The sequence below is a fragment of the Drosophila bipectinata genome, chromosome XR, assembly GCF_030179905.1.
Source record: "Drosophila bipectinata strain 14024-0381.07 chromosome XR, DbipHiC1v2, whole genome shotgun sequence".
NCBI classification, from domain to species: Eukaryota; Metazoa; Arthropoda; class Insecta; order Diptera; family Drosophilidae; genus Drosophila; species Drosophila bipectinata.
This window is the reverse complement of record NC_091735.1, coordinates 8,573,912-8,587,645: the sequence shown is the minus strand read 5'-3', so window position 1 is coordinate 8,587,645 and position 13,734 is coordinate 8,573,912. Positions and strand designations below refer to the sequence as shown.

Below are 13,734 nucleotides of genomic sequence, written 5' to 3'. Positions count from 1 at the left end.
TATAGCTGCCATATAACTGAACGATTGGAAATGGTTTTTGGTAGAAATACCAACTTTGGTATTTTTGAAGATAGAAGCTTGAGACTTTTTTTAGATTTTGTATTGTAGTAAATTGGATTATATATTCATATTCTCATAAGGATCGACCTACTATATCCGATGTTTGCGATATATATCCGGTTTTAGCTGCAAGGGGATATCAACTTCGGCTCCGCCCGAAGTAAGCTTTGCTTTCTTGTTTTTTCCTTTTTTAGGCGTTTTTTGTTTATATTTGCTTGTTGGCATATTTGGTTATTGGAACAATTGCTTAAAAACTTTATTTGTAAGAAATGCCAGTAGACACGCTAACTAAGAAGTAGATTATTAACACGAGCAGAACAAAGACGTGGACAAAATGGCTTTCCTGGGCGACTGTGTGATTGTTTTTGTTTCTCAGATGATATTCTTTGCCGGTGGATGGCTGTTTTTTAACAAGGAACTCTTCAAGCACTATGAGATTCGTCACATATCTGTTCAGTTGATCTTTTCTTCCACATTTGCCCTTTCCATTACCATGTTTGAGCTGATTATATTTGAAATAATCGGAGTTCTGGAGTCCAGTTTGCGGTACTTCCACTGGCGTCTAGGCCTCACCCTGCTGCTTATTATGGTGACGGCCGTGATACCTCTATATATATGCTATTCTGTGATACATAGCATTTCCTTCTTCTCCGACAGATGTGTCAGAATTCTGACCACACTCTTTGTTTTCCTCTACGGCCTATGGCGCATTGGAGAACCTTTTCCCTTGCTGAGCGGCTCTAATGGCATCTTTACCATCGAGCAAGGCGTGTCCCGAATAAGTGTAATTGGCGTCACCGTGATGGCCATTCTCTCGGGCTTTGGTGCTGTGAACTATCCCTACACCAGCATGACCTATTTTATCAAGCCCGTTTCGCGGAGTGACATCATCTGCTTCGAGCGGCGTTTGGCTTTGGCGGTGGACATGCTGACTGCAAAGAAACGCCGCATTGCCATGGCTGTCTATAATCAAAATAAACAGCATCCAGCCAAGCCCCGAATTTGGGATATGCTGACATCGGCAGTGCATCGTAATATACACAATGGGGAAGATATCAATCAGTTGAAGCAGGAAGTTTATGGGCTAGAGGAGCTACTGAGATCAGTTTTCTGGAATTAAATTCCTTAAAAAACATGGAGGAGCGTCAGAGGTGGTCCCAAACATTGAAAGGGAAATATTTCAATGTTCTTGGTCACTTTTTCAGTGTGTACTGCGTATATAATAAATATCTGTGTTGCATCAACATAATCTTTGATAGAGTGGGACGCAAAGATCCGGTGACACGTGGCCTAGAGATTGCCGTACATTGGTGCGGCTTTGACATAGACTTGGCCTTTTGGAATCAGCATGTGTCATTTTTACTCGTGGGCTGTATTGTAGCAAAGATTATAAAGTACATAGATGGGACATCAGGGCCCAAAACGGTCAACTTTTTGCGTCGAGCTTGTTGGTGAGGGCGGAACGCACATGCATACGATTCTATTTTTAGAACTCTTTACATGTATCCGTCAACAAAAATGTGAACCTATGTGTGTATGTGTGAATGCTCGCACGACGGAGTAAAAATGTTTTGGCTTCCAAATTTCAATTTCAATTTCGCGTTTCTGTTTTCGATGCGCCGATGTGGTAGTTGGTGGAACAAATTGTATTTTTGATCAATGCAGATCAAGACAGGATGGTAGCGTAATGTATAGAGTAGTTACTCTATGTGCAATTTTTCTGTGTTCAAATCCTCGTTAGGACTTTGAACATTTTCTTTCTTTTATAATTATTATTATTATTTTTTTTTTAATTGTAATATTTTTCTTTAATTTTACAATTGTAAAATTGTTTTATTCTTCCTTATGTCCCGCTAATAAAATGCTAATAAAATTTCAAGGGAGTCCTTCCGGTATTTTGTCATCCGACACGTCCGTCACTTATTTTTACAACTGTAGTAGAATGCAATTAATAAAAAAAAAATAATTAAAAAAATAAAAGTAAATCTAAAAATAATCATAAAACTAAAACTTGATCAAAATTGAAACAACCGCCCGCTAATGAAATCGAACCCAGGACCCCATGAATAAGGACCACGCATTATCCATCTAGGCTACCCTCGAAGTTGATTTTATTATACTTAAAATTGGTGTTAAAGGAGGCGCTAGAATCTATAGCAAAAACAGAGTTGACGAGTAAGGATAGTAAAAGATATTTCTGATCTCTTTACTCTTACATTGGTTCGGTTACAACGTTTCAAACTTTCATCGTTCCAAAGATGTTACGATCTAATAATAGAATTCTCTCTCTCCCTATCTCATTTGCCAGCCGTTTGTCGTGGAACCCGCTCTCAAATGTTTTCATTATTACAGCGGGTTCCACGACGGAAAAAATTAAAACATTTGAGAGCGGGTTCCACGACGGCGGCCTGCCAAAATGCCGTAGAACCCGCACTTATACATTTTTACAGCGGGTTCCACTACGAACTGAGGCGTTGTTACGGTGATTTTACAATTTTGTATTTTTTGTTATTGGATTATAAATTTAGAAAAATACATTAAAATAATAAAAATATAATATAAATAGATTTAAAATTAAAATAAAATGGACTTCCCGAGCCTGGTTTGAACTCATTTTACTTTGCACACCAGCCAAACACTCTACCACTCGGCTATTCCTCATTCGTTGTCGCGCGAAAAATTTCTCAAACTTAACTTGTCGCGCAATGGAACCCGCTCGTTCCAGCGGGTTCCACTGCTGGAACCCGCCATAGAAAATTTTTCTTTGTATGAGATGTCCCATCTATGTACTGTATAATCTTTGATTGTAGTTACCTCTATAAGAGGTCTTTTGCTAACGCTCACTAAGTTCTTCTATCGCATATCATCGAGCAAGTCGAGCAACATTATTGTACTGATCTTGGGCCAGATCATGGGCATGTACTTCTGCTCCTCTGTGCTGCTGATGAGAATGAATATGCCTGCCGAGTATCGTGTGATCATCACAGAGGTCCTCGGCAACTTGCACTTTAACTTCTATCATCGTTGGTTTGATGTCATATTCCTGGTCAGCGCCCTGACCACCATTTGTGTTCTGTATTTGTCGCGCAAGCCATTTCGCGTTGATGATTCCGATCTGCACTGAATATAAATATAGAGAGAGGGAGGAGGAGAGCACAAAGGATGTTTCTTAGAGTAAGCATAATCGATTTAGAATCAGCTAGCCTAATTATTGCAAGCTTTAAGTTATGCAAATCCATGTATATACCAGTGTGTATATTTAATGCAGCATAAGGTTATTAAATATGTTAAATGCACGAAATCAAAGCTATTTTTGTTTAAGAATAATAAAGTAACACACACAAACTTCTAAAGTCATACCTACACAACAGGAAATTCTCAGTAAGATGTAATTCAGCCATGTCCGATGACTACACCATTAGAGCCGGAGTTCCTCAAGGTAGCGTGCTTGGACCAACACTCTACCTTATCTACACTGCGGACATCCCAACGAGCAGGAATCTAACCACATCCACTTTTGCAGATGACACAGCGATCCTAAGGCGCGCGAGATGCCCCAAGCAAGCAACGGCGCAACTGGCTATACATCTGGTGGCAGTGGAGAAATGGCTATCCGACTGGCGAATTAAAGTTAACGAACAAAAATGCAAACACGTAACGTTCACTCTTAACAGGCAAGACTGCCATCCACTTACTCTTAACAACACAGTGGTTCCGATAGCAAATGTAGTAACATATCTTGGCATACACCTCGATAGACGGCTTACCTGGCGCAGCCACATTGAAGCCAAAAGAACGCATTTAAAGCTCAAAGCCAACAGCCTCCACTGGCTTATCAATAGCCGTTCGCCCCTTATCTTGCACTACAAGGTACTCCTATATAACACCGTCTTGAAACCAATCTGGATGTACGGCTCCCACACTCAAAATAAAATTTACCCTTAAATTTAGAAATTCGCCATAAAACTTAATTTTTTCTAAATACAAGAAAAAATTTCTAGTTTCTAGAAAAAATTTTCTGAAAACAAGAAAAATTTCTTAAATCAAAGAAGTTTTTCTCAAATATAGAAATAGTCGCCATAAACTGAAATCGCCCTAAAATCAAGAAAACTTTTCTATAATTAAGGCAAATTATGACTTATTTTCAGGAAATATTTTCTTAATAATAGAAAGGCTCACCATAAAATTTACTAACCCTAAAAAATAGAAAACTGTTTCTACAATATAGAAATCCTTTTCTTAAAAAGATACTAACCCTAAAAAATAGAAAACTGTTTCTACAATATAGAAATCCTTTTCTTAAAAAGATACTAACCCTAAAAAATAGAAAACTGTTTCTGCAATATAGAAATCCTTTTCTTAAAAAGATACTAACCCTAAAAAATAGAAAACTGTTTCTATTTTCTATTTTGTTTAATATAGATTTTTTTTTATATTTTATCTCTGTCCGTGGTCGGCACCCAATACATTGATATGATTTTAACGCATTAGTATTAGTATAGCAGAAAGCAGAAAGTAGGCTCTGAGCATGACGCGTCATGACGTTTCACACACTTATACTGTGTGTGTGGCAGAGCACGGGCAGATAAATGAAGACTGATCTATATTATATTTTATGTATAAAGTTTTAACATGTTAAATACAAAAAATCATGTTAAGAAATAATGTAACGATATTTAAACTATCTCTAAGATTTTGACATTACAAGTTTATTAAAAAGTTTATTTAAAAAGTGCTAATTGATTCCTTGCTGAAAAAGATAAACTGAGAAACCTTTTCTTTTTTTTCGCTGGTAAGTTACTAAAAACGTTACTAATTTCATAAGTAATTTAATTTAATTACTAATTAAATTAATCTAGAGCTAATTGTGGAAAGACATGATAGATCTTAACATCGGAAAAAAGCCAGAGGGTCTGCTGCATATGGCAAAATTTATCATTTGAAGGCTAAGGAGAAAAAGTTATCAACTGGTAAATTACGCCCCACTTCAAAGGTTAAAAATAATTTCCCAAATACATTTTCAGGTAATATGGCTGATGTTCAATAGTGAAGAGGTGAAGCTTAGCCTTGCAAACGCAAAATTTGATCTTACTTTTGAGTGGCGCAAAAGTTTCTTTTTCTAGGACGATACAAGTGTAGCTACACTTAGCTTAGGAGGAATTGCCCATTCTTAAGCAGAATTGTGAAGAAAAATTGGTAATATTTTTTATACATTAATTTTGTTTTATTTAATGCATTTATTGAATAAATTTTTAGATTGTGGCCATTTTTTCTCTCATTTCGTTAAAAGGAAGTTTTATCTTACTAAAAACATTCCCTCAATAAAGCGAAGGTAAAAAGGCAATAATTACACTACCTTAAAAGATGTTTTAAAACATTCACGATTAAATAGTATATTAATATATTTATATCGCAATATTAATTGACGTTATTTTCCACAGATAAAAAGGACGCACATGATTCACGCTATTCTAGTCCCCACCAAAAGGGGAAAACATGGTGCTACTGGAAATTTAAAAGTCAAGTATACAATTCAAGCTTCGAGGGTCAAGTTTATTTTATACCATAAATAAAGAGTTATGCGAAAGTAAGAACTGAAGAGAGCTGTCAAAGAAAACAAATGTAAATGTAAAAATAATGTAAAAATTTGTAAATGTATGATGTAATATGTAATGTAAAATGTAGAAATAAAATTTTTAGAATTTAGAAAAGGTCACCCTCAATTTAAGAAATATTTGTATATATTGTAGAAAGGGTTATCTTAATTTTAGGGCGCCTTGCCCTGGGGCTTAGAAAAAATCGCCATGAAATCAAAATATTTTTTCCTTAGTTTTAGAAAAGTACTTTCTAAAACCTAGAAAAACAAACCCTAAATTTAAGAAATTTTTTTCTATTTTTTCGAAATTTTTTTCTTATTTTTAGGGAAATTGGCCTTAGATTATAGAAAGGAAACGCCATTAATTTTAGAAAAATTTACCCTAAATTTAAGAAATTTTTTTCTATTTTTTAGAAATTTTTTTCTTATTTTTAGGGCAATTTTCCTTATATTATAGAAAGGAAACGCCATTAATTTTAGAAAAATTTACCCTAAATTTAAGAAATTTTTTTCTATTTTTTAGAAATTTTTTTCTTATTTTTAGGGCAGTTTTCCTTATATTTTAGAAAGGAAATGCCATTAATTTTAGAAAAATTTACCCTAAATTTTATGGTGCGGTGCCGTTGAAGACAAAAATAGGGCGAATTTCTAAATCTTAGGGTTAATTTTTTTTTGACTGCAGTTGTGGGGGAATGCCAGTAACAGCAGTGTGGATATAATGCAACGAACTCAATCAAAAATTCTCAGAACCATCACCGGGGCCCCGTGGTACGTTCGGAATGAAAACATTCACAGGGACCTTCACATACCACTCGTCAGAGAAGAGATAGCACAAATCAAAACAAAGTACTACAACAGGCTATCAGTACATCCAAATCATCTCGCGAGAGCCCTCACGCGAGTTTCCAGCAGTTCTCGTCTTCGCCGCAACGACCTCCCAATCCAGCGCTAATTATTAGGACCACGTAGTCTCTATTCAGTTCAAAACAAACTGTTAGATATTGTATTATTTTAAGAATTGCAACCTTATTGTTAGACTCATAAAGAGTGATCCAATAAAAACAAACTAAGCTTAAAAAAAACAAAAAAAAAAAATATCCGGTTTTAACTGCAAGGGTATATCAACTTCGGCTCTGCCCGAAGTTAGCTTTCCTTTCTTGTTTCTATTAAAAAATGTGTGCAAAATACGTGGCTTGTGATTTAAGCAAGCTTTAAAAAAAATGGGATGGGTTCTCCAAGGAAAAGGCGGTCAAACAAAAAACCTATAAATCTTGATTCACCACGAATAATTGATTGGCACCGGCTAAAACTGACTTGGAGCACGAAAATGGACATATGTTGCAGGAATATTCATGCGGAAAAAATACAAAACAATGTCAAATGTGCGGGGCGTGGTGTATAGGGCACCATCTTATGGCCTTTATATACTACACAATACATACATATAAGATTGCAACCCCACACGAGCAAGTTGGTCGACCACCAGGTCGTCCCAATAATAGGATAAATAAATAATTCAAATAAATAACGCTGAAATAAAATCAAATGCAATGACGAATTATGATAGTACGGATGTGTATGCGAGCTAGATATGCCAGCCGCTTGCTCTTGTGTCCCACATGATTGGAGGGCTCGTAAATCACTGACAATAGTCCAGATCGCACCCCTCAGCCTTTGATTAGAGAGGAAGCGGAAGCAAGAGCAGGGAAAGGACATGAGGAAAGTGCCAAGGGCATTCAGAATAAACAACATTGTTCGAGTATACATACATACATACATCATGTATCTTTGGTTTGTCATAAATATTAAACGAACTTATCTCTTTCGTCATTGCTGGAGAAAAAATTTATCTTTTGAGTCAAGTTTGTTAATTATTTATGTGGCCCATTCTTCATGTTGCCCTTCGTGAAACTGATTTATGTGCCCTAACTACACACCAACACGCTGCCATACTTGACATGTGTCATCTTATGACAAGAACTGCATAATGAAGCACTGGGGATAAGCGTAAATTCTCACTAACCCTAAAATTCTAAGAACAAAAAAAATTTCCAATTCGTTTTTTCCACTACGTATAATTTCAACTACTCTATAACTTTTATGCTCCACTCCACACTGGCGCCAATGCCCAAAATTTTTTTAAGAACCCATTCTATTTGTATATCCTTGCAAAGAGGATTTTTAATTTTGGTCAAAAGTGCGCAACGCAGTAAAGGAGACATCTCCCTATAACGTATATATATTCTTGATCATGATCACCTCCTGAGTTGATATGAGCATGTCCGTCTGTCGGTCTGTTTCTCCACGAACTAGTCTCTCAGTTTTAAAGCTTTCGACATGAAACCTTGCCCACACCCTTCTTTCCTTTGCACGCAGTACGTAAGTCGAAACGGTCGGGATCGGCCGACTATATCCTATAGCTGCCATAGCTAGAGTTAGAGAATTCAGATTTTGAAAAATGCTTATATTCGTACCGATATTCGTCGAATACCGTACCGATTTCCATTAGGATCGGCCGACTATATCCTGTAGCTGCCATGAAACTGAACAATCGGAAATGACCCAACTTTCGTGTTTTTGAAGATAGAAAGTTGTAACTTAGTAAAAATTCGATCTTTCGTCAGTTGATCCGACCTACTAAATTCGATCGTAGATAGATCGTGAAATAAAATTAGTTTGGATTGTGTCGGATTGTAACAACTGTTACGCCGGTTTTGTTCTTGAATTTATTCACAATACGATGATATAAATCTTTTTTGCTCGTTTTTGCTTTATTTTCCAAAAAAAAAAAGAAAAGAAAGCAAACTTCTGGAGGAGCCAAAGTTGATATACACTTGGAGTTTTGATCGGATATATATTGGAAATATCGAATATAGTTGGCAGATCGTTATGATAATTTGAGTATAAAACCAATTTATGGGAACAAAAAAATTCCAATCTTTAAAGTCCCAATCTTCTATCTTCAACAAGTTCAAGCTTTCTATCTTCAAAAAACAAAAGTTGGGTCATTTCCAATCTTTTAGTTATATGGAAGCTATAGGGTGTGGTTGGCCGGTCTTTCCTACTTATATACTGCGTGTAAGTTTTAAGTAGATAGCCTTAAAAATGAGAGACTAGTTAACAGACTAAACAGACAGACTTACATGCTTATATCAACTCAGAAGGTGATCCTGATAAAGAATATATATACTTATAGGAGAGAACCCCCTTACTGCGTTGCACACTTTTAACAAAAATTGTAATACCCTCTAAAAGGGTATAAAAATGACATTTAGAAGTTACCATATCATTGGAATACTCATCTGAATTTGCAATCTCCGAAGTGCAAGGTTCCAAAATGAAGTATGAATTGTATTATATTCCCGATTGAAGCAATGGAATTTATTGAAAACGGAAATAAAATTATCTTCATTTTGTTCAAGAAAATCTAAAGTAGAAGAATTTTTTACAAAAGACGATAGTCCAATGGAAATACGATGGCCTTATATGACATTTCGAACAATTTAAAATTTTTTTTTCGGCTACATGTTCGATGTTAATGCGGAGTGGAGGCTTTTTATAGATTCTTCAAAAAGAAGATTAAGAGCGGTTCTGTTCATAATAGTAATATCCCTTCATCAATTCCGTTTGCATATGGTGTCCTCATTTTAAAGAAACGTACTACATTGTGAAGTCGATACTTACATTGATCGACTACAAATAATATAAGCTACATATATGACTATCTGTGCAAATCAGAAAGTTGTTGTGATACTGATTGGTTTACAAGATTTACACTCCAAATATTGTTGCTTTCACTGTGAAGGGGATAGTCGTGCAAGACAGTAACATTAAACTTTAGATTCTAAAGTATAGAATCATCTCCATTCCTGGTGTAGAAAATACTCTTTATATTTCAATAATCTCCAAAATACTCGAACGAGTGTTTTTGTGTAGAGCATTGCCAGTGCTGGACAAGGCTGGTCTCATCCCCAATCACCAGTTTGGCTTCAGGCGGTCCCACGGGACCCCGGAACAATGCCACAGAGTGGTGCATTATATCATTGACGCCTTCGAAATCGAGAGGTTCTGCCTGGCTGTTATGCTGGACGTCTTCGACGGGGTCTTGCACTCCGGTCTCCTGCTTAAATTGAAGACTAACCTGCCCAGACCTTACTACCTCAAATTGAATGGCGTTGCCGGATCATAACAGCTGGTTTTGGGGTGTAAAAAGAATTCATTTGATTTCTTTTGATAGCCAAAACATGGGGCAAAAATTGAAAGAAAAAAATTATCGGACCGTAAAATTTTCGCCCGCGAGGATAAAGTCAAGCTAATTAGTGCGGTCAAGGCGAAGCCCATAATATGGGATTTGATCCACAAGGGGCATTTTAATTCCATAAAATGGAATTGAAATGATTTGTGATTGATTTTGATTTTGATTTTGACCCAGTTTTCAATTTCTTAATCAGCTCCTTAGCGGCGAAATACATAAAGAAAACACCAAAATCCAATCGGCTTGAATTCATTTTTGCTTATTTGTTCTTTGTTTACAAACAACAGCTGTTCAGTATTACCCTTTTCCTTAATTTTGTTGGTCACACTAGCTTGGTAGCCAAATAATGTGCGATTTCGCTAGCGGATTTTCTACAGCGGAGTTTCGTCGTCAGAGTACTAGGCTTTAAGTTACACATAAGCAAAGATTTCTGTTACAATATTTAATGGTTGTCCCTGTTGGACAGTTTTAAATAAACTCACCCCTATCATAATAAAAAAAAAAAAATCCCTATTAATGGTGAAGAAATATAAAATACGATTCTCATAGTTGATGCAACGTCATCAACATCATTGCAACGTCAACTGCAAGCGCTTCATATCAAATTGGCCATACTTAAAAATACTTAAGTCCCTTTAAACAAAAAAATAAGCATAAATAACATGAATTTACAAAAGTTTTAAAGAACAAAAAAAAAACGGCATGAAAAATGTTATAAAAAATTGTTTGTGAAACAAAAAATGTAAAAATTATTATGATAAAGTGCACCAAATGCTTCTAGCATACATATATGCTGTGGCGCGACCCAAATAACAGCATTTTTAAAATTTAGTATTTTAAAAATGTTCATAACAAAGAAAACTTAAAAGGTTTTAATAAAATTATTTTTATTTACTTAACTAGAAACTACTTTTAAGGTGATAATAGCATGTCGATCATGTAAAAATATTTTGTAATAGGAAACAAGAAAGAAAACCTAACTTCGGGCGGAGCCGAACGGTATCAAAACGTCGTTTATTAGGCTTATGTACATCAGAGAAGTCATTCGTGTTGATACAAAACATATGTATAGGGGATCTTCCGGTGTGTCCAAATCGAAAAATCGACTTGAAAATAATTATTTGAAATGTAAATAATTTGTCTCTAAATTGACCACATTTTGTCATTGCAAGCTAGTTTTTTTCCGGAAATCTAACGGGACATTCTAAAAATAGAATGCAAAGTGTGAACACGTGTTCAATTTTGCTGCTGCAGCTACGTTAGTGAGCTTTTCGTCAAAACAAAAGTGAAGTTCAAAGTGGTCGGACGTTCGCAAAATTTCACCAAATTTAATTATTTAAAATGCATTTTAAAGTTAAAGGTATTATTTTTAATAAATGAGTTTTATGATATTTATCTGACTAATTAAATTTTTTTTGTGTATTTAAATCTATTTACCCTTTTTTGTGAACGTCTTTTTCATGTTTAGTTTAAGTTTTAGTTGTGATCCCACGAAATCCCACAAATAGTATGTATGTTAATGTGTTCGTCTAACTTTTAGGGTACTGTATGCCTAAAATCAGCTGCAGAAATTTGCAGATGTTAATATAATCGGAAAAATACTGATGCTATCTAGCGTTTGCCAAGGGAAAGTTTTTCCTTATTGTGCTTTTGTTTTGTTCTCGTCGCTCGTGTTTGTAATGTTTTTGAAATATTTCTATTTACTTATATCATTAACTTTTTAGCAGATTCCCATAAGTGTGCATTTACACGACTATATATTTTTAATCTTTGGTGTGCAGAAGGTGGCACCAACGCTGCACTATGGTTTTTTTTTCGTTTTTTTTGGCATAAACTCTAATTTTAAACCTATTGAATTGAAATTTGGTTTGTATACATTTTTGAAGCTCCTAAGATTACATACCAAGTTTCAAATGATTTGGGGCACTATTTCATATAGCTGCCATATAACCGATCTGGCCGATTTGCCCCAACTTTTTTGTTTATCAAGCTATTGCTTTGAAATTTGGTTTGTATACATTTTTGAAGCTCCCAAGATGACTTACCAAGTTTCAAATGATTTGGGGCACTATATCCTATGGCTGCCATATAACTGAATGATCGGAAATGACCCAACTTTCGTGTTTTTAAAGATAGAAAGATGGAACTTAGTACAGATTATATTTTTGGTCAGTTAATCCGACCTACCAAATTTCATAACGATCGGTCGACTATATCTTATAGCTGCCATATAACTGAACGATCTGAAATGGTTTTTTGTAGAAATACCAACTTTGGTATTTTTGAAGATAGAAGTTTGTGACTTTTTTTAGATTTTATATTATAATAAATTGAGTTATATTATCATATTCTCATAAGGATCGGTCCACTAAATCCGATTTTTGCGATAAATATCCGGTTTTAACTGAACCACTGAACACATATTGTACTAGAAAATTTTGATTTTTTCGAAAACGTGTGGATTCGGACAAAAAGGGTTAGTTTTTCATTAATCTGCACACTTTGGTTAATAGTTTCTCGTTTAAAACTTTTTGCAACACTTTGCCATGCCAAAGTACTGATCCACAAAACACAACTACACTTGTTTAGCTCGTTCTAAAAATACACATAAACAAAACACGGTACAATTGGACAAAACACATAAGAACGACACAAACATTGGTAAACTTTAGTTTTACATACCTGGACAATCGTTTTCCATATTTATTAAATTAACTTTTTCTTACACTTTTGCCACAACAAACGATCAAAGTCGCAAAATTTTTCGCTCCAATTTCATAAAAAACTGGTGTTACTTAATCACCTGACTTTAACAGCTGGCCAGCAGAACAGTGTTGCTCCATATGTTAAAGTTACATATTTTTTTATCTGTCTAGGGTGTTTAAAAATTAAAAATAAAAAAATTTGTAAGATACAAACAAAAAAAAAAATTGACTTTATGCCAAAAAAAACGCGAAAAAAACCATAGTGCGCTGGAAGATTAAAAAAAACAAGAAAGCAAAGCTAACTTCGGGCGGAGCCGAAGTTGATATCCCCTTGCAGCTAAAACCGGATATATATCGCAAACATCGGATATAGTAGGTCGATCCTTATGAGAATATGAATATATAATCCAATTTACTACAATACAAAATCTAAAAAAAGTCTCAAGCTTCTATCTTCAAAAATACCAAAGTTGGTATTTCTACCAAAAACCATTTCCGATCGTTCAGTTATATGGCAGCTATAGGATATAGTCGGCCGATCCTAATGAAATTTTGTAGGTCGGATAAACTGACCAAAAATAGAATGTGTACCAAGTTCCAGCTTTCTATCTTCAAAAACACGAAAGTTGGGTCATTTCCGATCGTTCAGTTATATGGCAGCTATAGGATATAGTCGGCCGATCCTTACGAAATTTGGCATGTCGTAATGTTTTGCCAAAAATAGCTGTCATGTCAAATTTGAACTCTCTAACTCTAAAAACACCAAAGTTATACCATTTCCGATCAATCAGTTATATGGCAGCTATAGGATATAGTCGGCCGATCCCGGCCGTTCCGACATATATACTGCGTGCAAAGGAAAGAAGGGTGTGTGCAAAGTTTCAAGACGATAGCTTCAAAACTGAGAGACTAGTTCGCGTAGAAACGGACAGACAGACAGACGGACAGACAGACGGACAGACGGACATGCTAATTAACTAGAAGTTTAATCTATATTAATATTATAAACAATTATTTCTGCACTTCCCACGAGCAGTGAGTTCCCACGAGCTCTTACACATTTATCCCCACACTCGCACCTACAACATAAACGGCAAGCCAAGCTTGAGTCATTCATA

At 35.4% G+C, this 13,734-nt stretch overlaps 1 long non-coding RNA gene and 1 pseudogene across 1 annotated transcript; both read left to right on the top strand.

The window, feature by feature from the left end:
• Positions 1-259: 259 nt before the first annotated feature.
• On the top strand, positions 260-3,361 carry LOC108128643 (Golgi pH regulator-like; annotated as a pseudogene).
• A 1,545-nt stretch (positions 3,362-4,906) lies between these two features.
• On the top strand, positions 4,907-5,392 carry LOC138925674 (uncharacterized). The gene is made up of 3 exons (XR_011441865.1): positions 4,907-5,030; positions 5,085-5,256; positions 5,317-5,392. It is a non-coding gene; the product is annotated as an uncharacterized lncRNA (long non-coding RNA).
• The last annotated feature ends 8,342 nt before the right edge of the window (positions 5,393-13,734 follow it).